General features: G+C 40.4%; 1 protein-coding gene and 2 long non-coding RNA genes across 3 annotated transcripts in view; 2 read left to right on the top strand and 1 right to left on the bottom strand.

The window, feature by feature from the left end:
* LOC129407827 (alpha-N-acetylgalactosaminide alpha-2,6-sialyltransferase 1-like) overlaps positions 1–24,102 on the top strand; it is a 162,235-nt gene that overhangs the window by 69,373 nt on the left and 68,760 nt on the right. The gene's annotated exons all lie outside the window — the stretch shown is intronic.
* LOC129407840 (uncharacterized) lies at positions 3,072–3,579 on the bottom strand. The gene is made up of 3 exons (XR_008631731.1): positions 3,452–3,579; positions 3,298–3,373; positions 3,072–3,146 (listed from the first exon to the last, which is right to left on the bottom strand). It is a non-coding gene; the product is annotated as an uncharacterized LOC129407840 (long non-coding RNA).
* Positions 10,958–11,950, top strand: LOC129407839 (uncharacterized). Its single transcript, XR_008631730.1, has 3 exons — positions 10,958–11,006; positions 11,580–11,632; positions 11,873–11,950. It is a non-coding gene; the product is annotated as an uncharacterized LOC129407839 (long non-coding RNA).

The following is a 24,102-nucleotide window of genomic DNA, read 5'->3' as shown; positions in this document are numbered from 1 at the left end:
TCTCCTCTCCTCCTCACTCTCTCTCCTCTGTCTCCTCCTCACTCTCCCTCTCTCCTCTCTCCTCTTTTCTCCTCTCCTCCTCCTCTGTCTCCCTCTCTCCTCTCCTCTTCTCCCTCTTCCTCCTCCTCCTCTCCTCTCCCTCCTCTCTCTCCTCCTCTCCATCTCCTCCGTCTCTCCTCTCTCTCCTCCTCTCTCCGTCTCTCTCTCCTCTCCTCTCCTCCGTCTCCTCCCTCTCTCCTCTCCTCCGTCTCCTCCCTCTCTCCTCTCCTCGAACGAAAGAATAACTCACCACTTCTCACGTTTATTACAGAGAGAGAGAGAGAGAGAGGGAGGGATAGAGAGATAGATAGATAGAGAGATAAAGAGAGGGATAGATATAGAGAGAGGGATAGATAGAGAGAGAGAGGGATGGATGGATGAATGGATAGAGAGATAAAGAGAGGGATAGATAGAGAGTGATAGATAAAGAGAGAGGGGGGGATAGAGAGAGGGATAGATGAGAAAGAGAGATAAAGAGAGGGACAGATGGAGAGAGAGAGAGGGAGAGGGATAGATGAGAGAGATAAAGAGAGGGAGAGATAGAGGGAGAGAGAGAGGAGAGAGGGATAGAGAGAGAATAGATAGAGAGAGAGAGAGAGATATAGAGAGTGATAGATAAAGAGAGAGGGGGGGATAGATGAGAGAAAGAGAGATAAAGAGAGGGAGAGATAGAGAGAGAGAGGGAGAGAGATAGAGATAAACATGGATAGATAGAATATCCATCCATTTTCCTCTTGACGTGGAGGAGCAGCGGCTCTACTCCGAGCTCCTCACTCTGTCTCTAAGGGAGACGCCCTGCGGAGGAAACTCATTTGTGTCGTTTATATCCTCGATCTCGTCCTTTGGGTCGTTACCCAGAGCTCATGACCAGAGGTGAGAACAGGTCTGACTTACTGCCAACGAACACAACTCCTGCTCCGGTCGTACGAGCTGTGTGCACAAGACTCGGGCTCCTTCCCCCAGTGAGGCGACATTCCACATCCCCAGAGCCACTGTCCACGTCCAGAGATCCTGTCATCAAGGCCCCGCCTCCGACCGCCGCTCAGATCTCTTCACACTGGCCCCTCCCACATCCTCCCACAGGTGATGATCCACGGGAGGAAGGCCCCATGTCACTCGTTCATCTGGACCCTTTGGGGAGGAGGTTTGTCCACCAGATGCTGTTGAGCGCCGACTCCAGGTCCGACTCCAGGTCCGACTCCAGGTCCGACTCCAGGTCCGACTCCAGGTCCGACTCCAGTCGACTCCAGGTCCGACTCCAGGTCTGACTCCAGGGTGAGGCCCCGGCGACGCCAATCCAGGCGACGTTAACTGGCCTCGTTGTAGAACTTGTGATAGAAATTTAGATTGTGGAAAGATTTCTCTCAATCTGTCTTGTGTAAATGAATGTGATTTCTACCTGAAACCCAGAGCAGTGATGAACATGTGTAAAGGTTCATCAGGCACAACTGTCTCCACCTTCAGGAAACCTTTTGTTATCATCAACTGTATGTTCATTTAGCACCAGCCTCTGAAACCACAGTCACTCTGCTTTGACATGTATGTAACTTGTATTTCTGTATAAATACTGAGAGCTCAAAGGCTCTGAGAGAGAAATGTGAGAGGCTGTTGGGCTTTGGTCAGAACACTGTCCATATCTGCTGTAACAAGAATAAACTTTGATCTATATTCCAAAAACTCATCGGGCTTCGCAAATGGATTCATTATTTATCTTCAAGAGATATATAATTTTTTCCACAACAAACTCATCATAAAAACGCTTCTGAACTAAAGCCTCCGATAACACATGATTCAGGTACTCAAACCCCTCCAACACGTTAAGGCGGCGGTTCAGCGGGACGATTCTACAGTATTTTAAAACATTTCTCTACTGACCTCTATAATAAAGCTCTATTCTGGTGCTTTTCTCAGTTGAAAGCCTCAGTGTTTGGTCCGTTCACCAGCTGAAACACACACTGGTCTGTTTAAAGAGTCTGTGTGTGGAGTTCAGTCTCTACACTTCTGTTTCTGACTCTTTACACAGACAGAGGGGGGGCAGTGTGAGGCTCAAGAGCACGAGGGCAGGAGCGTGTGGCGCAGGGACCCTCGCTCCGACAGAACCGCAGACAGAGGGGAGGAGTGTCGGGCTCAAGAGCACGAGGGCGGGAGCGTGTGGTTTGCCTTTTGTGTCGCCGCGTTTACTGCTGGACATTCCTCCGTAGACACGTGAACGTGTTAAATATCCCTGTGTCAGATGCCCCTGTCTCCTCTCGCCCCTGTCCCCCCCTCGACAGGAGCGGCAGGAGCAGATGGAGAGACAGGTGCGAGGAGGAGAGGAAGGACGGCGACACCTGTCCTCTCTGCTGCACGCTCGGATTAACTTCGCTCCGACCGAGGAACTCTCCAGAACACATTTGTCCTGCTCAGAAACACAACGACGGAGAGAAAGAAGGAGACACAGAGTAAAAGAGCGAGAGACAGAGTGAGAGATTCTAAAACAGGTCAATTATTTAGACTTTAAAAACAGAAAGTGACCAGATCTCCTCTTTTTCCCAGACATGTCCTTCTTTCGAGATCCAAAAAAAACATCCAGGAGGAATTTCTAACTGATCCCAAAATGTCCGGGATTTTGTCTCTATCACTTGACGGCGTTGAGTGGGACACGTATCACAGTTTTGGCGACAATTTTTGCTCATCTGATCAGATACAATCACAGATCTACAATAAAACCGTCGTGCACTGAAAAAAAAAAGTTGCTGGATTTGCGTAAAAAAGTTCTGGAAAGCGGTTCCATGCAATAAAATTATGTTTAGGCTTTGAAACTTTTTTCGATCCCTCTACACATATTTTTCTCGGAACATGAACATCACTTTTTCATGTTGATGAAATTTGAACAAATCATGCTGAATATGCATATTTATCTTATGTTACCTTATCATGAAATGTATAAGTATGTATAATTTAATTTAATTGATCTAATTCTGTAAAAGAAAACAAAAACAGTCTTTAGTTTTCCACAGTTCTGTTTTGTCTTAAACAGAATCAAACACACAAGAGACACACAGGGACAGAGACACACAGTTTGGAGCTGGACAGTGTGAAGATTTATTCCAGTGAAGCTCTGGTCTCTGTGGACACAGAATAACACATGATGATCACATTCTGATGATCTACTCTGTTGTACATGTTTAAATACATTTAAAGTACTTATTACTACAATAATGGACCAGAACAGAATCACAAGAACATTAGAAGTGTATCTGCAGAAACAAAACTCACCATGTGCTGCTTTTCTTCCTCTAAACACAGTAACAGGGAGGGCATCTGGTATAAAGTCTCCTAGTGCCACATCACCCTGTAGAAACACGAATAACTGTTTCAATAGGAAGTTCATTTTGAAAAATTTTAAAATAATTTTAGTTGAGTTACTTACTTTGTTCATCTGTGCTCTGTGTTTTGTTCTCAAACATCTTCCTTTTTTCTGAAACATCAACTATAACATTCATGAACTTCCCCACAGCTGCAGCAGAACCTGGACGTCTCTGTGTTTGTAGACGACTCTGGAACAAACACATTCAAATCTTAGTACAAGTGTCACACTCTTGTAGATGGACAGTCAAAGACAATTTGTTTTCAAGCATGTCCTTACATTAACTCTAATTTCAAATTAAAACAACACAAACATGTTTTAACAATGACGACATTCTAGTCCAGAGAAGCACATAATAAAATCTTTGAAAAGTCTCACCTCCAGATCAGCTTCATAATCCTCCTGCTCCACACTGTGTGTCTCTGCTCCTGGATCTGTCCTGTGTCCTGCTTACATTTGAATTTTCCCTCCAAAAGTTTTGGGGAGGAGAATTCCAGAGGGACGGAGCCTCACCACAGATTATAATAAAGTCATGTTTCCTCAACCTGATTAAAACATGCAGGTCTCACATCGGCCACAATCAAGCGATGTTTGTAAGATTTAAACATGCTGGACAGAGAAACGTAAAAAAGTGATGTTATTGTTGTCAAATTTGTTTTTGCAGTTTGAGCAACTCCTCTCAGACCGTTTTTTCAGTGTGTTCTTCCATGGACACGACCACTAACTTTTCTCCTGTACTGTGGGTCTAAACTCCGCCTTCCTCGTCCTCGTGTGGCGGCATTTCCATGTTTTAATCAAACGTCCCTTCACTCTAACATGTTTTTTTTTTTTTTTCCCTTGGTTGGAGTGGTGGCACTTGAGCTTTTTTTTTTTCAATATTCCGCCATTCCGAAGCACAAGGGAATTATTCAGTTTGGGATAATATTTTCACGGACTGGTGATGTAGGAGGCGCGGTCCACACGGCACCGTTTAATCCTGGTTAAATCTTGGTTTAGATTTGGTTTAGACCTGGTTTTAATCCTGTTACCACCCGCTCATTTTGGTGTGTGCACAATGGTAAGAATACCCAAATGTCATAGCTTATTAAAAGAAAACCTTAGAACCCACATGCTTGTGTGAGGCACCATTTTAAAGCTTAGGCCTTCTAGTTTCTGTAGATATGTACATGAAGACTGTGAGTGCTGCCTAACCTACAGTACAGTCAATTAAAAATTTTATTTTTTTGCTTCAAAAAAACAATTGAAAAAATAAAGGCCTTAGCTTGGTCATACTTCATGCTAGGCATTTGTGACTCACTACACTCATTGTTCAAGTTGTTGGCAACAACTTGTGTAGATTTCAGATCTCTAGGACAAAGGGTTTTGATGCTGTGAGCCTTTGTGTAAACAAAATGACAATTCGGCACAAGATTGCCAAATTTGGCCAATATAATAATAATAATATAATAATAATAATAATTGTTATTATTATAAGACTAATTCTTCTGAGCTTTAGGCATGTTTTCTCAAGAAAAAAAACTAAAAGTAGCCAAAATTGTCTTCCAAGTGTCAGTTCTGCTACTACTACTACTGTCTCTGTGTCTCACTCCTGTTCTCTCGGCTGCGCGTATAAACACAGGGTCGTTTCCAATTACAATCTGAATGTCCCACCCACCGTTTGAAAGCTCTGGTGATTGGCTAAAACAATATGTAATCACTTTCTGGAAGATCCAATGACTGAAGAGATTTCCCGTTAAACAAACTGATGACGCGTGCGTAAAGCCAGGAAGTACGTGAGTGCGTTAGCTTCTTCAGCGGCTTGTCCCACTAAACCCGCCACCGACAACAGCGGGGAGGGTCTCATTTTTGAAGCTAAGAGTGTGAGGAAAACAAGCGCACCAAGAGCGGGAGAGAAAGGGAAGTGAGAGCGGGAGAAGAGGCGGAGAAGAGACATAATATTTTCATTCACGGATTCATCCACTCATACGGACGACGATTTTCTGGATTATTTCCCCACATGGAATTATTTTTTTGGAAAAACAACTTGATATTCTTTTTCTGTGGATTATTACGGATTTATGAGCACAACTTTTCATGGATTTGAACGCGTTTTGGACCGACAGAACCGCTCAAAGGTAAGAAACGCGTATCTTATTCTTTGTTTATGATGTGAATTTTTAAGTTATAGCGTTTTGGGCTCGTTGTACGGCATAAAATGAATGGTTGTTTTTATTGATAAATTAAGCTTTCAAACGATGTATGGCCAGTAGTGAAACAATAATGAAGGTGAATATACAGAGTGAACATTTTTATTGGAAAATTGCCCGCGGCGGGCGGGTGGATGGTAAGTGGTAATCCTGGTTTTAGTCCTGGGTCAGACCTGGTTCAGTCCTGGTTTAGATCTGGTTTTATTTCTGATTTTAGTCCTGGTTCAGACCTGGTTTAGACCTGGTTTTAGTCCTTATTTAGTCCTGGTTTAGACATGGTTTTAGTCCTGGTTTTAGTCCTGGTTTAGGATGAGGTGCGGCCCACGTGGTGAACACAAGGAAAAAAAGGCGAGGCTCCAAAGTATGAGTAGGTTGGCAGAAAGGCGACATCAAAAAGTGTCAGAGTGGAGATATGTCGGAATAAGACGGCACGGTGCCTGAGTGTCTAGCCCTCATGTCTCACAGTAAGGGTTTCTGTGTGGAGTTTGCGTGTTTCTCCCCGTGTCTGGATGAGTTTCTTCCGGGTGCTCCGGTTTCCCCCATCAACCCAGAACATGCTCCAGGTCTCCAAGAACAGGTGATAGTCAAGATCAGTTAAAGGTTGTACAGATGATTTTTTTAAGGGAAGAGAAGTACAGTGACAGTCCTCGTGCCTGCGTGACACCACCTTCCTCCTCCACAGCTCCTCAGTAGAAACATCTCCTCCCGCCTCTTTACTCTAGAAATCATGTTTGTTTACAGCCAGTGCGCGTTCAGAATCACTGTTGAAGTGACCTGTCTAGAAATATTTTATCGACCGATGCATCAGTTTTTAGTCCCTTCGTCTGCTTCACTCTCGCCATCGCTGGAAGGAATCTCCAAGAATCACCTCAGTTTGTCTTCGCTCCTTTTCCCCTTCTCTTCGTCTTTCAGCGACCTCAAAAACTGACTTTCTTTTGCGGCGAACTGGTCGTGGATTCTCGTCCGCCATCGCAACAAACTTTGTGCAAATTGCGAGGAAGCGACAGTTTGAAAAATCCTCTAAGAACCGCTGCATAAACCAGGTGATCCCTGCACACCGACGAGTCAGTTACACTAGAAACGTAGGGAGTTTGATTGACAACCGAACATCCAATAGAAAAAGAGGGAGCCTTGTTTTCTATTGGCTGATAATTGTCTGGCCTCACTATGTCTACAGTTGATAGATTTTCATTCATTTTTTTTTTTTTGGTCATCATAATTACAAAGCTGCTGCGTCTCTGTAATGGTATTTTAAACTTTCATTGACAATTTGAAACAAAAAAAAATCCTCCATACAACCTTTAAATACAAACAATCAATGAACCTGCCCAGAGACGACAGGTGGAAATCAGCACTGATGCAACAACCTGACACAAACATCTCTCCTGTTAAGGTTAATGTGAAAATTGTGCACTGTTCCTGTCTCAAATAAATAAAATAAATAAAGGCTTAAGTCTGTAGTGTTTGTCCTGTGGAACATTCCAGGCAATGGAGACAGAAAGTCACACTGTGCTTCATAAAGCATAAAGTTCCCCGCAGAGTCCATTTCAGTGAAGTGGAAACTAGAGCAGACACAGAGAGAATGTAAAAACTGCAGGAATCTAACCCAAGACTTTTGTGTAAAGTGACCATAATTTCTTTTTTTTTTTTTTTTTTTTTTTTTTTTTAATTAAAGCAAAATATTAAAGTAATAAGTTGTCTTTGTCCACCCCCCAACCAAACAATACATATTATACATAGACACACATATATACACATACACATATGTAAGCATCTACATATCTAGCTACTTTCCTACACACATATACCTACATATACGTACTGTACATATATGTATACACATTATCACATCCACATATACACATATATACACAGCCACTTCTACACACATATATATATATATATATATATATATATATATATATATATATATATATATATATACACACATACACACACACACGCGCATAGACATATACACACATACATACACACATACGTAAGCACACACACACATCTATACACATACACATATACATACATAAAAGTTACACTCTTAATAATATAATGTTCTTCTAAACAGATGGAATATCAAAAATGAATCAGTTGGTCATAATACCTTTTCATAAGAATACATGTATATATGTATATATGTATGTATGTATAAACATACGCTTATATGCATAACTAAACTTTTGTCTCTCATAAATTTGCCCTTTAATACTGATAATTTTGACATTCCAAACCACTCCACTGACCATAATTTCAAAATAAAAAAACTGGGACATCCTCATTTTTTGGTGGTTGGTAAGATATAATTATATATATAATTATATAATTGTGAATCGAGTGGGTAATTAAGGAAAATTGTTCTGCAGAGATCATTTATGATGAACACGTGAGTTAGTATAGTCACATTTTCTTTGCGTTTTGGTCAATTTTAAGAAGATTTTTTGCATTTTACCTAAATAAATGACAGCGTACACATCTCTTTATTGTTGGCAGGGATCAAACTGGTCCAAAATAACGACACCTGGGACATTTCTTGTATAAAACTGGGACAAATCGCTGGTTTTGGACAAATCTGCAGGGACGGGGGGACGTCTGGTGACCGTACCTTTGCGCCCCGACCGTTTTCTTCTTATTTAGCCTGATTTATTTCACAGCCAAAGTGTTGAATAATTTAACCTCAAATCGCGCCAAAGGATCCAAAAGCCTCCGGAAATGTGTCAGCGCCCGAAGCCAAACCCCCCCAACAACCAAATATCTGCGCTAACCGAGCCGATCCCGGATACCGACGGGCTCCTCCAACGAAAGTCCACGGTCGTCAGGGTGATTTCATTTTGGGGGGATTTTAACGATATATTTAAGCGCGTAAAACCTGCACAAAAGAGGAGAGTGATGCAACGATAATCTGAAAACAAAAGCACAGACGCTGAGCAGAGGTGGCAACGTCAAGACGAATTTATCCGAGACGCGTCACGAGAATTACACGAGGGTTTTAAAAGACGTGTTTTCAATTACATCAAAAGAATCGGACGGAAATGGAACGATTTAGGAGCGAGGACGTTTTTGGAGAAGGAGAGATGAAATAAACTGTACTGTAGTTAAGTCCTAGGTTAGTCCTGGTTTAGTCCTCGTTCAGTCCTGGAATCAGTCCTGGTTTAGTCCTGTTTTAGTCCTTGTTCAGTTCTGGATTAGTCCTAGGTTAGTCCTGGGTTAGTCCTTGTTCAGTCCTGTTTTAGTCCTACTTCACTCCTGCTTCAGTCCTGGTTCAGTCCTGGTTTAGTCCTCCTCTTCAGTCCTGGAATCAGTCCTGGGTTAGTCCTGGTTTAGTCTTGGTTCAGTCCGTGGCTTAGGCAGCGCAAAAGTTTGATATAATCTCGGGTTAACGGGCAGGTGCGGTCCTGTACTGCGCAGGTGCGAGTTTCCAGAAATGGACCCATGCAGGAATCTGCGCTGTCGGCTCCATTACAGAATAAATGAATCTTCAGTTCGTTACATAAAAACGGAGGAAAATAACACAAGGACGACAGCAGCAATAAGTTTTAAGAAGGATGTAAAAAGTGTTGTAACTGTCCATCCATTCCATTTTCTTCCGCTTATCCGGGCTTGGGTCGCGGGGGCAGCAGTCTAAGCAGGGACTCCCAGACTTCCCTCACCCCAGACACTTCCTCCAGCTCCTCCGGGGAGACCCTGAGGTGTTCCCAGACCAGCCCAGAGACATAGTCCCTCCAGTGTGTCCTGGGTCTTCCCCGGGGCCTCCTCCCGGTGGGACATTCCCGAAACACCTCCCGAGGGAGACGCCCAGGAGGCATCAGAACAGATGCCCGAGCCTCAGACGCTCCTCTCCACGTGGAGGAGCAGCGACTCTACTCCGAGCTCCTCCCGTGTGACTGAGCTCCTCACCCTGTCTCTAAGGGAGACGCCCAGACACCCTGCGGAGGAAACTCATTTCGAGCGCTTGTATCTGCGATCTGGTCCTTTCGGTCACTACCCAGAGCTCATGACCAGAGGTGAGAGTAGGAACGAAGACTGACCGGTAAATCGAGAGCAACTGTATACTGTCCTGTGTGAGAAAAGTGTATAAAGTTTGTGCTGAGGGGATTTACAGACTTAAAACAGATATAATAATTGTAAAATATAAAGTTGAATACTTCGCGAATTTCACCTATTGCGGGTTATTTTTAGAACGTAACCCCCACGATAAACGAGGGACCAGTGTATACAACACCAACACAGGCTACAGGTCTGAAGGTGCAGCAGCAGAAACATGTCAACAAGGTAAATACACGTCCTACGGTAACTTTTCCACCACTGTTTGTTTGTGCCCATGTGATCTGCACCAGGAAATAAAGACTCAAAAAAAAAAACAATCTTATCGCCATAATCACTGTCCAACCAGTCGAGTTATGTTCCATTCACTTTGTAGGTTGGCAAAATCTCAAATGAAGTGTGGATCAGGGGAGGACAGAGCAGAATCCTCAGGTAGAATTTGCACTTTGCAGGAATTTACAGATTTGTTGACCTGGTTTATAGTTTATGGTTTGTATCTCTGAAATGAGTCTATCCACATGAAACAAAAACTGGTACAAAGTTTGATGTCTTCTCTTTTTTATCTTAAGAAAATTGTACCATTGTTCAACCCCAAAGTCGTGATTGTTGTCAGTTGAAAGGACCTCGAGCCGTAAGATTAATTTGACAAGTTTGTGGAGCTGATCCCGAACAAAGAGGAAGGGAAAAGATAAAAGAACAAAATAAAAGTCCAAACTCTGCCAAAACTACCTCAAGAAAAAAGAACAAGATGGTGAAGTGTCCAGCAGCAGCAGCACAGTGTCCAGACTTAAACCCCTTAAATCGAGTTGGTTTGGGATGAACTGGACAGAAAAGTGAAGCAACCGACAAGTGTCACACATTTATGGAAACTTCTGCAACAGACTTGGGAAGAACTTTCTGAACAATATTTGATTTCTGTTGTAAAAAGAACGAGCCACGAGTGAGTTCAGCTGTTTTATCTGACAAAGGTCGACACTTTCATGAATCTAAAGTTTAAAATATATTTTGGTCAACAGGAAAAAGTGTGGTGTTCTAAAACCATAGTTATACAGACTTCGGCCCCTCGACCCGAAACTATTGACCAAAGTCTCGAACGTGAACGCAAACTTTAACTTGATTTGTGACGATATAAAAATATTCAAACAGAAAATACACAAATATGTTTCTCTGATCATAGAGTGAAGTCTTCACAAACTCACGTAGTTTCTGGTGAGTAAAGGTGCGGATGAGGATGAGATAAAAAGATAAAAAGGAGAAAGTCCAGTTCTGTGGGTGTTTCACAACAAACTGATCAGACTTTTGATGATTGATTTAAATACTTTCAGTTGATCAGAGCTGAGAGCAACACGACATCACAAACATCTCTGGGTTTGTTGGTAAGTTTTAAATTTAAATCTGTTTTATTTATTCATAAGATTTTTGTGAATTTTATCCATATTTGTGTTAAGTTAAACAGAGTTGTGCAAATGTTAAAGGACATAACTTTGGAAAGTGTCCAGTCGTTTCAGAGCATTTTTAAACGTCTTATTAAAGAACACGTATTATTTGTAGGTATCTGTATTGTTAATATGATATTGTTTTTGTAGAATTGATCTAAAACAGCTTCATAATACGAAACAGCTCAGCTCTAGAAACATTTTACAGGAAAAGGGAAGGATTTTTATTTTGGAATTTTGAATTGTTTTGATTAATTACAAGTAAGTACAGGGTAATGCACATGTACGGGGGAGAAAACTGGAATTTTCTGAATCCTCAAGCCTCAAAACCAATCAGGATTACTCAAACATGCATCAATCAATCAAAATACAACTCTGAGTAAGATAAAAAATTAAGGAAATCTGTTTATGACATGATTAAGAAGCTCTTAAAAGTCTGTTTTAAAGAATATGACAAAAAGACAAACGTTGTGTCAACACAAACTGTTAAATATATAATTTATTTGTTTACAGATTCTTAGATTGACATGTTTCACAACTGAAGACCGTCATGGCAGATTATATTGGTAAGAATTACACACAGATTATATTATATCACATTAGCAGGTTCTGTTGGTGTGGCTGTGTTCAGGAATTTGATCTATATCTGTGAGATGGAGAGGTGCCAGAGTCTTATGGTTGAATAAAAACAACACTTCCTGAAACCACTCAGAAAAAAAAAAGTTTATTTATATGGATAAATTATTATTATTATTATTTTAATTGCTACGTCTACGGCCCTAACTTTTCATCATTGTGAATTCCAGAAACAGGGAAGCTAGAATGTCCCGACAAAACCTCCACATCAAAGACTGATTCTGTCTCAACTCAGGAGAAAAGCACGACTGGACCTGGTGAGTATCTGGATGGAAATAACAGGTGAAACAGTGAGGCAGCAGTGGAGGTCGTTGTGTCTTTAGGCAAGACACTTGACACACTCTGAACATGGGTTGTGGGTGTTGGTTGAAGAGGTCAGTGGTGCAGGTTGGCAGCCAGATGAATGAAAAATACACTGTAAATCTTAGAAAAAGTGTTGTGAACACAATCAATAGAAATTTGAGTTTGATGACAAAAATGACTCACCCTGGACCTTTGGTCTTTTTGTTTACAGAGGAAACAGGAAACTTAAACGGTCACAAGCAGCTATGGATTCATACCACCAAGCTGTAAGTAAAACCTGAACAGTTACACAACACTCACTGTGCTGCTATTTCAGAATATTTTACCAGTGACTAAAATGTCTGATGTATTTAGGTTTATCTTATTTTAACTATGTTTTCCAAACCAAAATAATTGCACATTTCATCTCAGTATCATTTTCTCTTTCATTTATAAATACTTAGCTGACCTAATGTCTAAATTATGCCGTTCACATTTCTAAATACATAAGTGTGGATCTAAACTGATTCAGTGTGTGTAGAACCATAGACTGTATAAAACAAGTGGACTAAGTGAGTGTGATGTCACCCCCTTTAAATGAGGCTCATGATGTTCACGGTTACAGAGTGAATCAGGAGTCAGGCTCTATGTTGTGAATAGGATTTTTCTGATGGACAAAATTGCAAAAAAAAATTCAGGATCATGTGTCGCAGGTTAATACGAACATTTTAAGACCAAAATGACGAGTCTCACAGCAGCAGGTACAGAGAGAAGAGCCACAAGATCCTAATGTGAGTCAATTGGAGCCAGAGTCAGAAGGAGCCGGAAGAGCCTCCTGGAGAACTTCCTGTTTGGCACACGGCGGCTACAGTGTTAGATCTGTCCACTCATATATACGGTCTATGTGTAGTACGTGGGGCTGTTTGCACCTGTTTAGGGACGACCTGCACCACCCTCGTGTTATCAGCTCCTCTCCCTCGGGGCTCGATCATTTCAATCGACACTCTTCTTCACAGGAACATGCAAAACTGACTGTTGTAGGGTGAAAGGTGAAGGGAAACGTTTGATAAAGGCTCCATGTCTCCTCCTGTATCATGACAGATCCTCCCACACGTGACCCTTCTGCAAGTCATATTCACTGTATCATGTACTGTCTGTACTGTCTGTACTGTCTGTACTGTCTGTACTGTCTGTACTGTCTGTACTGTCTGTACTGTCTGTACTGTCTGTACTGTGTACTGTACTGTACTGTCTGTACTGTCTGTACTGTATGTACTGTCTGTACTGTCTGTACTGTCTGTACTGTCTGTACTGTACTGTACTGTCTGTACTGTCTGTACTGTCTGTACTGTCTGTACTGTATGTACTGTATGTACTGTCTGTACTGTCTGTACTGTATGTACTGTCTGTACTGTACTGTACTGTATGTACTGTCTGTACTGTATGTACTGTATGTACTGTACTGTAGTACTGTATGTACTGTCTGTACTGTATGTACTGTTGTTGTACTGTATGTACTGTTTCTGTACTCAAACTGAGAAATCTGTAGATCAGAAATTCAAGCCTCAGAGGAAACAGGTGATACACTGGGTACAAATCAGCTTTATTCACGCTTACGTCACAAATGAGGAAGACGTTTGGAGACATCCAATGACATTTTCCGGTGCAGTTTGCGACACTGGACTCGCCGAATGACTGTGATCAAACCCACTGAAGTAAATGTGATCAGCGGTAGGGATGGGAATCATTAAGAACTTCCCAGTACGATATATATCTCGATACAGTGCACTTTCAATACAATACAATATATTTCAAATTGATAAGGTTCAATAAAAAATAATGGCAAAATCATGGCTGTGATACTAAAAGTCTTTGTTAAACCATTTTCTGTGCAAATTTAATATAAAAACACCCATTTTAATCATGAAAACAGAGAAAATGTCAAGTGTGTCGCATAAACGAGTTTCCTTCCTCTGAACAAACAACAAAACTGTAGCTGTAACAAAATAATAAGTAAAAAAATACCTAAAAATACTTGATACAGCAGCCCACAACATCGATACTGTATCATCACATTAAACGATATGATATATCGATATTTCAATATTTTTGCACACCCCTAGTCAGAAGTAAAATGAAGACTGCAGACATATGTGCTGTTTGGAGTCATCTGGAATTTGTCCCCCTCATCTTTTCTAATCACATGAACCAAGTGAACTCTGAATTGTGTGTCAGTGTGGAAAAGATGAAAACTGAGGTGTGGTTGTAACTGTCGATTATCCGAACATAACAGAACACTACAATGACATGGAGATGAAGAAAACTGGGACATTTTCTCATTTTTCCCAGATTTCGTCCAACTTACTACAGCCAACAGAGCCCAAAGGAAGTCGTCATCACATGTTTACAAAGGTCTTCCTGGTTTGTGACGTAAGCGTGAATAGAGCCTATACTAGTCTGGAGAAAAGCTTTAGCTTTAGTTTAGACATGTCACTGTTAGAGGCGTGTTTCCTAAACTGGTCAATCATGATATTATACCTCCTTGTGGGCTTTTGTGAAACTTAATATAAACTGAACGGAAATGACAGCCTTTCATCTGTGTGTGGCTGTGATGTGTGTTTAGCTTTTTAGGAATAATTAGCTATTATTGATTCGCTGAAAAACAGGAGTCATGAAAATAAAACATGTAAAACTAGAAGTCTTTGTTATACAGGACACAGAGAATGTAAAAGTCTCTCTGACCCGAGAGCTTATGGCTGCCTCTCTATCAGCTCTGAATCCCTCGCGCACCTGTGTCTGCTCTCACCTCTTCACTTGGCACACTGAAAAAAAAAAGGTTGCTGGATTTGCGTAAAAAAGTTCTGGAAAGCGGTTGCATGCAATAAAATTTGAAACTTTTTTCGATCTCCTCTACACATATTTTTCTCAGAACATGAACATCACTTTTTCATGTTGATGAAATTTGAACAAATCCTGCTGAATATGCAGATTTATCTTATGTTACCTTATCATGAAATGTATAAGTATGTATAATGTAATTTAATTGATCTAATTCTGTAAAAGAAAACAAAAACAGTCTTTAGTTTTCCACAGTTCTGTTTTGTCTTAAACAGAATCAAACACACAGAGCACAGGGACAGAGACACACAGTTTGGAGCTGGACAGTGTGAAGATTTATTCCAGTGAAGCTCTGGTCTCTGTGGACACAGAATAACACATGATGATCACATTCTGATGATCTACTCTGTTCTACATGTTTAAATACACTTATAGCAATTATTACTACAATAATGGACCAGAACAGATCGTAGGTATCATTTGTCTATAAAATAGTTATAAGTACACCTCTGCGTAACACTGCCACCTTATATGACGCCAACAACGCTCGCTGGTTTACTGAAGTAGCAGTCACAAAGCGGGATGATTGTCGGCAATATTCGGCACGTTTTCGCTGAAAATCTCAAGCGGCTCATCAGAGTGACTGGGGTGTAATGTATTTAAGTGACGCCTTAATTTATTGGGCTTCATGTTGTCCGCTGCCAACATTTTTAGACACAGTAACACACCGGTCTTTCCTCGTCTCCCACCGTAGTCACAGTGAAGCCAAGCGCTACATACGCTTCGTCATATTTCCTCGTCTCAGCTTTCGGGAGATTTTCGTTTGTCTCTTTATCTCCGTCTCTCCGTCTGTCTTCTCATCCCTGTTAAATATTTTTTCATGGTGTCACTTGAGGGTCTGCTACACTTCGTGTCTACACTTCATACTCAAACTCTGTGCTGTGTGCAAAGCGCGCATGCTCAGTGCAAACAAAACTCCTACACCACCGAGCGAATGCTCCCTGCGCAATCTGCCAATGAGAGCGCCTGCCCCCTAATGTAGTGGAAGTGCAATTGCACTTTATTCTAAAGGCCCGTTCAGACCAAAGCGTCAAAGCGTCCACTTTCTATGTAAAGTCTATGTGGACGCGCGACTAGAGCGTCCTGCGTTTTTGTGGCGCGTTTTCGGCGTCAGCGCGGCGCGAATCTGCGTCAGCGCAGCGCGTCTTGAGCGTTTTGGCGTCAGCGTCAAGAAGTTGAAAATGCTGAACTTTTCGCGTCAGACTCGCCGCGCGTCAACCAATCAGGGACGAGTATCCAGTGACACAGCGACGTTAATTATCAGGAAGAAAAACCCGAGAACCAGAACGAAAACCACAAACATGAACAGAGAATAAATATATACACCACAATCACCGAGCCGATCGCGAGGACTAAACCAGGACCGGACCAGGACTAAACCAGGACCAAACCAGGACTAGACCGAGACTAAACAAGGACTAGACCGGGACTAGACCGTGATTAGACCAGGACTTAGTGAACGGCCCTTAAGACAGTAAAAAAAATCTAAATAAAAAAATAAAAAAGCATGCTCCCCGAGGTCAAACGCGTCCCCCTTGACGGAGCCTGGTTTACTTACTTTGTTCATCTGTGCTCTGTGTTTTTGTTCTCAAACATCTTCCTTTTTTCTGAAACATCAACTATAACATTCATGAACTTCCCCACAGCTGCAGCAGAACCTGGACGTCACTCTGTGTTTGTAGACGACTCTGGAACAAACACATTCACATCTGATACAAGTGTCACACTCTTGTAGATGGACAGTCAAAAACAATTTGTTTCAAGCTGTCCTTACATTAACTCTAATTTCAAATAAAACAACACAAACATGTTTTAACAATGACGACATTCTAGGCCGGAGAAGCACATAATAAAATCTTTGAAAAGTCTCACCTCCAGATCAGCTTCATAATCCTCCTGCTCCACACTGTGTGTCTCTGCTCCTGGATCTGTCCTGTGTCCTGTTACATCTGAATTTTCCCTCCAAAAGTTTTGAGGAGGAGAATTCCAGAGGGACGAGCCTCACCAGAGATTATAATAAAGTCATGTTTCCTCAACCTGATTAAAACCTGCAGGTCTCACATCAGCCACAATCAAGTGATGTTTGTAAGATTTAAACATGCTGGACAGAGAAACGTAAAAAAGTGATGTTATTGTTGTCAAATTAGTTTTTGCAATTTGAGCAACTCCTCTCAGACCGTTTAACTGTACAAACTGATGTTTAAATAATAAAAGTATTTATTTATTTTCCAAACTAGTTGCAGTACTAATACCCAGTGTACCATGGTGTACCATATCTGACAGTTCACAGGGGCAAATGTGGTTTGAGGAGAGTTCCTCATTATCATACAGGAGGAGACATGAACCCACTCTTTGCAAGAATTCAGAACAGTGACCCTCATGGTGATGTAGAAAATGACACTGCACAATGTGCTCTCTAGTGTTCATTCTGTTTTTACACACTGCACACTTCAGTTGTGTTTGTCTCCATTTCAGTGTCTGAGCTGAGTCTGGTTCTTCTGGGGAACAACTGGAGTCTGACAGTCACAGTGGGAAACCTCCTTTTGGGAAAAAATGAGTTCACTGAAGATCAGAAATGTGTGAAAAGCAGTGGAACATTTCAGGACAAACCACTGACTGTGATCTGTGCTCCAGACCTGCAGCTCAACAACACCTCCCAACAAGAACTCCAGCAGTTTATACAAAACATTAAAGATGTGAAATCCCCAGATCCACCTGTGTTCCTGCTGGTGCTAAAGCCTGAAGACTTCACTGAGCAACACAAAATCAGACTAGAGTCAGTCCTGCAGAGCTTCAGTGAGGAGGCCTTTGACCAGTCACTGGTGCTGATGTTCAGATCAGAAAAGACAAAAGTCTCAACAGAGAAAAACATGAGAGAGTCACATATAAGAGAAATGATCAGGAGGTGCAGGTACAGATATCTGTGTATGGATCACAATGATCTATATAAAAGTGATCTCAAAGAATTTAGATATAAAGAGTTGTTTTCAAGAATCTGTGACATGCTGAAAGAAAAAAATGAAGTGCATTTGAGCCCCAACCCCTCTGAGGAGAAAGACACAGGTCTGAATAAACCCTCTATGAACCTGGTTCTTTTTGGGAGGAGAGGAGCAGGGAAGACCTCAGTAGCCAAGTCCATTTTACGGCGAGCAGTGCTCCCTGCAGATCTCCCTGCAACGCGTCCAGGACAGTGTGTGAAACATGTTGGAGAGGTCTGTGGGCAGAAGGTGTCTCTGGTGGAGCTGCCGACTCTGTGTGAAAAACCTCAGGAGACAGTGATGCAGTTGTGTCTGGACTGTATCTCCCTCTGTGGTCCTGAGGGCGTTCACGCCTTCATCCTGGTGATACGAGGTCTCCTCAATGACGAAGACAAGAAGGAGTTAGAAATATTACAGGAAACACTCAGCTCTCAGGTCAAAGATTTCACTGTTAGTTTGAGGTGGTATACTCATATGTGGCTTGATTACTATATAAACCCTAATGTGAACCACAATGAACTGAATCAAATCTGTGGAGGAAGAGCCCTGCGTCTGAACATCATGGAGCCGTGGCATTTCACAAAGCTGATGGAAATGGTGAAGAAAGTCACCAAGACACAAGATGGCACTAGAGCTTACACCAAAGACATGTTTTTAGAAGCTGTGATACAGAAAGCACTAAAGTCTCCAGAGATTAATTTGAGCCCGATGCCTCTGAGAATCGTTCTGATTGGAAAAAATGACAGTGGAAAAACTGCTTCTGCTAACACCATAATGAAGGAGAAATGTTTCCAGCTAAAAACTCGTACACAAGCAAACATGACCTCTGAAAAGATGAGTCGGAAGGTGCATGGACGCACCATCACGGCGGTGATCATGCCCGACAGTTTCAGTGAAGAAGAATTCTCCAACTGCGTCTCAGAGTTGTCTCCAGGTCCTCACGCCTTCTTACTGCTGCTGCCGATCAGGAAAATCAACGAACAAGACCAAGACTCTCTGGAGCTGATCAAAAACAAACTTGGAGAAAAGGTGGTCGATTATGTTATTGTCGTTTTCACAGGAGGAGATCAACTGGATGAGAATTATACCATTGAGAACTACATAGAAGAATGTGATGTCTTTGTTAAGGATTTGTTAAAGGAATGTAAGAACAGGTACCATGTTTTAAATAATACAAATGAAACTAATCGACACACAAGTTACTGAATTACTGAAGAAGATTGACAAAATGGCACAAGAAAATAGCTGCTTCACACAAGAAATGCTTCAAATGAAAAAAGTCAGAGAAGAGCTGAAAGAGGCTCAGAGGAAGAATCAGGAAAAAGAAAACAGTGAAACAGAACTGAAGAAACTCAATGAAAACATTCAAACAGAACTGGAGCAGCTCAAATCTGATGTAAAGAGAGCAGAAATCCAAAATCAGAAAGTGTTGGAGGACAAGAATTTCTGGTTAAAAATCTGTTTGTTTGCCATTTTGTTTTTGCTTTTACCAATTTACATCAATGCAATGTTATTCAAGACAATAATTTAAGCCAGTCTTAAATCTAAAACAAGTGTTATCCTCAGAGCTTGTTTCTAAAGATTATCTGGATCTAGACTTTGAGTTTTAACATTCATCCATGAGCTTTTGTCAACTCTCTCAAGAAAATAAAAAAAAATGAAATAACTGGAACTCACATCTCACAAACTTTAGCTCAAAGGACATACACCAGTAAAAACTGCAGGTTTTTGGACACATTTTTAACCAGCATTAAAAGAGAATGGGATAATAAAGGACTGCAAAGTATTTTCAACATTTACGTCCCACTTGACTTTAGTGGATGGATGGACCTTTGGAATGTACTTTTGGCAGAAACAATAAAAACTATCAAAGAAGTGTGAAGAATCCATCAGTCGTCCAGGTAGAATCCAGGTCGAGGAGAAAATTCAGTTTGTCGATTGGACAAAAGTTAATTTGGTTGAAGACGATTCGCAGCTCATCCAAGCTGCTTCTTCAGTTCCTCAGTTCAGTTGTTTTGGGTTTTTTGCAAATGAAAAATTTACATTTATTGTTTATTTACAAATGCACACCTATTTGTAAAGACCAAAATACAAGATACAAATATTAAAGTTAGATTAGTGGATCAAAACACATGCACAAACCAGTGACTATTTGTAGATCTGTGAATTTATGAACATTAATGAGACAAAAGTGACTCCATACTGAAGGATCGGTCAGATACATTTTGAGTAGATGTTTTGGTGCGCCACTGTCTCCCTCTGCTGGACACTTCTGTTTACTGCATCTTTACACGTGGTTGGCTGTTTTTGATTTATTGTTCCTTGGTTATGCTCTTTTTCTCTTTTTGTGCAGAGATATCGGGGAATGCAGGAAAAACCTGTATTGACTCTTTAGTTAAACTGCACAAAAGGGAATCAGAATCATTAACAAAGGAGGATATTGTGAATCAACTAATCATTTATTTATTCAGAATAAATCTTTAGAGCTTAAGGAGGATATTGTCTATATTAAAATATTTGAGATTCTTTATAGAGGTAAAAAATAATATTATTCCAAAAAGAATCCAGAATGTCTTTAAATTAAGAGCTGGTCGTTATAATTTAGTAAGAACAAATGTTAAATCAAGTGTTTCATTTGTTGGTGTAAAGTTATGGAATGAACTAACGAAGGAATAACTAATGAACTTCTTTCTTAAGGTTTAAAAATGTCTCAAATGTAAAATTATTGGTGATTATCAAAATTACATGTAAAATTGAGAGCTGTACTTTTGTATATTGTGGATATTTTGTGTTTTGCGTATGATGTGTTATTGAAACTATCAGTATCTGGTACAAGATTTGATTTAATAGGAAAGGCAACATACAAGCATAGCCCCAGCCTATGCCTTTTTTGGTATTAAAAAAAAGTGTTTATATGTTGTAAATTATGCAAACTGAATTGCTGAAAATGTCAAATCTTTCGTCCTTGATCAGGTTTTGTTTAATTCTATTTGCTACACTTATTTGTTCTTATAAATCTCCAACACACATGACCAAAGCGGGACATTTAATTTCTGTCTCAGTTTTGTTAAATTAAACCAATGAAAATCCTGGTAAATTTTACTGTTTAAAAATGAATCGTATAGAAGGTAAAACTGTAAGTTCAGACACATACGAATAATCAACCACAGAATAATGTCACTGGGATAAAACGTGTACAAGAAAACAGCATCGATCTGTGCTCATATTTGATACTAGTATCATATCAGTGCGCTTCTATCTATGACTTAAACCTCATATTATTTTATTCAAACAAATAAGCAAAAAACTTTTGACCATTTAACAATAACATGTATGTAGTACAGGTGCATTATTGTACAGTAGGTTAGGATATGGAAAACTACCAAACACGACAGGGGCAGGTCCAGTTTAACATGTGCATAGACCTGTCTGTATGAAGGGACTGAATAGGCCTGTTTTTATTAGACAACAACAAAGACGACGACAACAACACTAACAACACTAACAACACCAACACTAACAACAACAACAACAACGAAAAAAGAACCAGGACCAAGACCAGAGACTCAAAATATGCAGAGGCTGCAGAGAGGAACAACCACCACCAGGGGGCAGTATTACACTTGAAACTGTCATGGGGGAAACTTAAAAACACGGTTATTTCATCCACAAACTGACTCGTCTTAAATTCCTTTTTGAAAATTCAGATGTCATGCAAATTCATGAAATTATTCATTAATGACAACATAAACATCTGTGTGGTACAAATAAATTATTTTGGAGAAATCAGACGTCCTTGGTGAATTCCTCTTGACTTCTTAAAGCTGGAGTCATTCCCAAAGAAATTCATATATAATTTAATCTGTAAAGAACATTTTTATGATATTACAAAACTTATTAACAAGACCAATACTTTTTAAAGTTTGAGTAACCACAACGTAACAAGGGCCCAGAGCATTGACACTTTGCAGCTCACATCATCAACACTCTCTGGGGTTAAATAACTAAGACTCATTATAGAACCTGCAGAGATAAACATCACAAAGAACAATGATCAAAAACAACATGGACAAGATATAAAAAAGAGATAAAGAACACAGTGAACCAAAAGCTTGTTTAAATAACAGTGTCTTGAGCTGCTTTTTAAAGAGTCAGTGGAGTTTGCCTCATGTACGACTAGAGGAAGGACAGTTCATTATTCATATGGGCCACAGTCTGAAAACACAGGTCCTCTGTGTTTTAAAACAGGACTCAGGGATCATCACGAGACCAGAGAACCAGAGGATGCAGCCTGTGTCTGTTCATTTAGAGCTCTGGAAATTATAATCATGATTTAAAAAAACAACACACTTTATTTGGGCAGCAGTACATGTACTTGTAATAAAGTACAGGTTTAGTCATTTAACTACATGAGTACAAATGTTCAGTACTTTTTGATTTGTGCCCATGTGATCTACATCAGGAAACAAAGAGTCAAAAAAAACACCTCTTCACCAGAACCACTGTCCCAACCAGTTAAATAACGTATCATTCACTTTGGAGGTTGGCACAATCTCAGATGAAGGGCGGATCAGGGGAGAACAGGACAGAATTTGCAGTTTTAAATGTCAGATTGTAAATTTGTTAACTCAGTTTATGGTTCATATCTCTGTAATTACAGACAATCCACATAAATAATAATAAAAACAATAAATACAAAAAACAAAAAAACAAACAAAAAAACAAAACAAATGCAAAATCTGTCTTTTCTGTCAGTATAAATAAAACAAAACAAAAGTGATTTAGTTTTTTCAACCCCAAAGACGCGATTGTTTCAGCTGAAAGGACTTTAAAGCAGAAGAATATGAGGAGTTTGTGGAGCTGATCCCAAAAAAAAACAAGAAGGAGAAACATTTGTGGATCTTTTTGTGAATCTCTCATACAGTTATATGTTGTTTGTAATAAATAAAAATATTCAAACAGAAAATACACAAATACATTTCCCTGAGTTTAGTTTCACTCTGGTGAATAAAGCGCAGCAAACTGCAGGAGATGTGAGATAAAAGATTAAAACGGAATCTCCAGTTGTGTGTGTGTAAACAAACCCATCACATGTCGAATGTTTTCAGTTTGACGAGAGCAACTATAATATAACAAAAACAAAACTAGTATTGATACTTCACAGCTGATGTCATCAATATCCCCTGGACGCACTGCTCTGTCTGAAACTCTGTTACTCAAATGAAACTTTAATCTGACGTTTATTTTAACCATAAACATCAGACTTAGTTGGAACACGAACAGATGAGCTGATCTAGTGACAGATCGACAGAGAACCCAAGAGCAGACACAGGTCAAAGGGGAATCCAAAGATATTTATTACAGAGATGCTTCCAGGAATTTTACACATCAGAACAGGACAGAGCAGGAGACTGGAGCAGGGAGATGTGAAGAAGATGGACAAAAGGTAAGTATACAAGTTACAGGTAGGTTAAACAAACGTAAACATAGGAACATAACATTGACTGTAGAAGTATTACAATCTGGCCGCGCTGAGCTGACTTGAGTCACTTTTCAACCCTGTTAATTGCAGTATTGCAGAGTGGGCCCAGCTGAGGACGACTCCAGCACAACTGTCTCCACTCCTGAAACACAAAAGAGGAGGGGAAGGAGGTGGACACTCAGGGAGTGACAGATGAGGTGAGAGGTGCTGGAGGGACTGTGACAGATCTGTGCCCTTAAAAAAGTCCCTCTCAAATAACATCACCGTCACAAGCTAGAATCAGCGTTCACAGTTTTTCTCTCTCGTATTTGTTGAAAAATAATTCTCTTAAACTGGACCATGAACACTCAAACTGATCACAGGCTCCTGAAAATGTGCTCTTTCAATCACTTTTGTTTTTTCTTGACTTTTCAGAGTAACTTAAAATGTTTTGACTGTGTGCATAGTGTGTCTATGGTAACCACTGAAAATAATGTAATATCGCCCATTTAAATTCATAGTGTGTAAACTTTTTTGCCAAAATAACAGACTAAAATAAAAGCTTCTTTTTTCAGTGTGTGTAGCACTGAGAAACAGTAAGTGGGCTTGCAGCTCCACAAACCTGATTCTTATTTGCTCCATTGGCCCTATTGTACGGAAGCCGAGAGGGGTCGCAACAAACACAAACGCCACAACAAATACAAATGTGACAACAAATACAAATGTGACAACAAATACAAAAACAACAAAACAAACAACAAACCAAAAAAGCCACAACGGA

Source organism: Boleophthalmus pectinirostris, unplaced genomic scaffold, assembly GCF_026225935.1.
Source record: "Boleophthalmus pectinirostris isolate CB_2022bp ecotype Guang Dong unplaced genomic scaffold, ASM2622593v1 HiC_scaffold_14, whole genome shotgun sequence".
Lineage (NCBI taxonomy): Eukaryota > Metazoa > Chordata > Actinopteri > Gobiiformes > Gobiidae > Boleophthalmus > Boleophthalmus pectinirostris.
This window is presented reverse-complemented; position numbering and strand designations above follow the sequence as displayed.